Raw genomic sequence first — 3362 nt, forward strand, 5'->3', positions numbered from 1 at the left:
TTCTTCAGCGTTACTGGTTGGGGCATAGACTTGGATAACTGTGATATTGAATGGTTTGCCTTGGAGATGAACAGAGATCATTCTGTCGTTTTTGAGATTACATCCAAGTACTGCATTTTGGACTCTTTTGTTGACCATGATAGCTACTCCATTTCTTCTGAGGGATTCCTGCCCCCAGTAGTAGATGTAACAGTCATCTGAGTTAAATTCACCCATTCCAGTCCATTTTAGTTCGCTGATTCCTAGAATGTTGACGTTCACCCTTGCCATCTCTTGTTTGACCATTTCCAAGGCTTGCTGCGATTCATGGGGTCGCAGAGTCGAACACGACTGAGCGACTGAACTGAACTGAATTGAGATGAAAGTATTAGGTTAGAATTCTGACTTTAAAAATATATCATAAAACATCTATGAGCAGTTTGTGATGCTGGTGACATTCTAGACTTCAAGATCTATAAGTAACATTAACTAACATTGGTTTAAGCTTTTCAGCTTACTAAATGCTTTTACAAATGGAGAGGTAGAGCTGTTGACTGTGTTTGCCAATACCTTCAAAGTCTGAACTTAACATATCTGCTTTGAGATTTCCCCCTCTTCTACTGATGAACATTAATATACTAATATTCTGTCCCATAGTGTACATGCTAGCCTAAATGGATTAGGTTTATTTTCATATAATGAGTCAATCCCCTGACACCAGTTGTTTTCCAGCTTGTGCAGGTGGTGATCATGTTGTGTACTCAGAAAGCAAGAGAGATTCCTGTCTTCAAAAAATCTTATACAGTGACTATCATTCTCTCACTTTTCCTGGCAAATTCACAGGGCTCAAATATAAGTCTTTGACTTAATGACAATGGCACATTATTTTCATATTATAGGAAGGTTAGCCTTAGAACAGTCTAAATAACCTAACCAAGTTCAAAATATTCTCATTTCCATGTTCCTAAAATTTTCTGAGTATATGCACCTCCATTTCTGCAGAGCATATAATACTTTTAAGCTGTTAAGTTACCAGACTCCCAAAATAATGTAAGATAGATATTTCCTTCATAGAACAGTCCTTTAGATGATCAAACGATACTTAACATCTCTGGTAAAATGACAATTGATCCCTAATTTTCACACAAAACATACTAATTTAAAGAAGCAAGGTATGTCACTGCAGTGTTTTCTCATCAAATGTACTTCAGAAATAAGGATAAATACAGTTTTAAACATTATTTGGTATTTATATTAGACACCTGAGGCCTCATAAGTTTTTACAATAAGCTCAGAAAGATATGCATTATGGAGTATGCAATAAAGAGAGTGTTATGAGTCCAGAGAATCATGTGTCTGTGAGACTCTGGAAACATGCATTAAACAATATGAACAATATAGCCTATATAATCTTCAACTGATAAACAATTTAAAATACTAAAAGCTGTAAGATATTTTATTAGGAAAAGAACTATACTTTCACCATTATTTGGATTCATCTTACTCATACCTGGGACCTGCTACCAGACAGACTCCTAACACTCAACAAATTCTAAGAGTTTAAAGGTTACCTGACAGGAGCCAGGATCAAAAGTCAGACTTTTCTTTGGGTGGAGATAAATTCCCCACTACATTTTTCATTTATGTCTGGAGTTGACTCCTTCTAATTAGTTCTTTATACCCCACAGCCACAGTGATATGCCCCTCAAAATTTCCTGTTGCTCTCACAACAAACTAGTAACAAAGCTGTGTTCCCATTTCCCCAGTCTCATTTTAAGTCATAGACCACTCCACTTTCCCTACTGAAGTCATGCAATCCTTCTAAAATCCTTTCATCACAAGACCATCTCAAGGGCTGAAGCTTCAGCATAAATTGCTCTTCTTCCCTCTCCTATTTGCCAGTAACTAGCACTGACTCCTCTTATTTCTTAGCCATCACTCATTATATAATTAATATTTTCTTTCCCACAAGATTTTGCCATGCATCCAATAAAAATTATGTTAATTTTTTCTCCTCAGTATACCCTAGCATTTAGTACAGTTTATTATATAATAAACATGAGTTAATGTTTACTTTAACCAATTATACTCAAATTGATTCACTCCAATCTTAGGACTGTGACATAGTGAATAAACTCATTCTCCTCATCTCACGATCAGCACATATTTGTGGAGCACTTAAATGCAAAACTATGTATAACTGGAATCCATGATATACAAAACAGTGCCAACAGGAAAAGATATTTGGAGCCATTATGTTATGTAGCTGGAGGTAACAAAGAAGTGGGCTCCATTACCAATCTGATTGATAGTAACCTTTCCCTCTTTCAAAGAACTATAACTATAAACAGCCCAAGAAGCTAATTCAGAGACCTAGAAATGAACTAATATTATTACCTTTAACTCTGATTTGACTTTGTTTTCTGTTCATGATCACAGAATTGGTGAGAAAAAAAATTGACAACAAAATTATCAACATAAATTCACATGAGACGAGTAATGAGTCATGCTGATCACAATGTTCTCTCATTATTTGTTCACATACACCCTTGTGTGTCATCTCAGAACACACGTGCAGAGATGGAGAAAACAGAGCCTGCTTCTGCATTTGCTTCTTTCTTTCCAACACAGATGTTTGGCAGCACTCATGAGATGGCATTGTGCTAATACTGAGCCACGTTTATGCTTGTGTTTATCTTCAAATATATCTAACTGGTTTGAAGCCATAAATTTTTTTAGCTATAATTACAATTATGCCCTGGGTGACATTGTGGATGGCTTATTGTGTTTCTAAAAAGGTAGGAAAGTCTGCTTCTGGGAATTAGTGAGTGAATGTAATGATTCTAGAAGCAACAATATGTATCATAATGAACCCAAATCAATATTTTTATGGTGGGATTTGATGCGTTTGTTGCTGCTTTCTTTTCTAAGTTAAAAAAACAGAGTTGGAGTAAACAGCTAACATTTTCACAAAAAGCTGGAAATTTTAAATACATGGGTTATTTCTAAAGGTAATAAAAATATAGAATATGAAAAATAATACAATGAATTCTTCACTTATAGAAAACAGGCTCCATTGTCCAGATACTCGAGTATCTAAAACACAACTTCAATCTATAACTTAACTCCCTACTTACCTTTTTTCTTTTAATTACGTAAATTTTAGGTGTACAGCATTATAATTTGACAGCTGTGTATGCTACAAAATGATCACTGCTATAAGTCTGGTTATCATTCATCACCATACAGTTGATCTCCTTCATGCCTTTTACCTACCCCCAACCCACTTTCTCTCTGGGAAACACTACTCCATTTCCTGTATCTATGAATTTGCTTTGTTTTATTATATTCTACATATGAGTGAAATGATATGACATTTTTCT

This window comes from Capricornis sumatraensis, chromosome 7 (assembly GCF_032405125.1).
Source record: "Capricornis sumatraensis isolate serow.1 chromosome 7, serow.2, whole genome shotgun sequence".
In the NCBI taxonomy this organism is placed as follows: domain Eukaryota; kingdom Metazoa; phylum Chordata; class Mammalia; order Artiodactyla; family Bovidae; genus Capricornis; species Capricornis sumatraensis.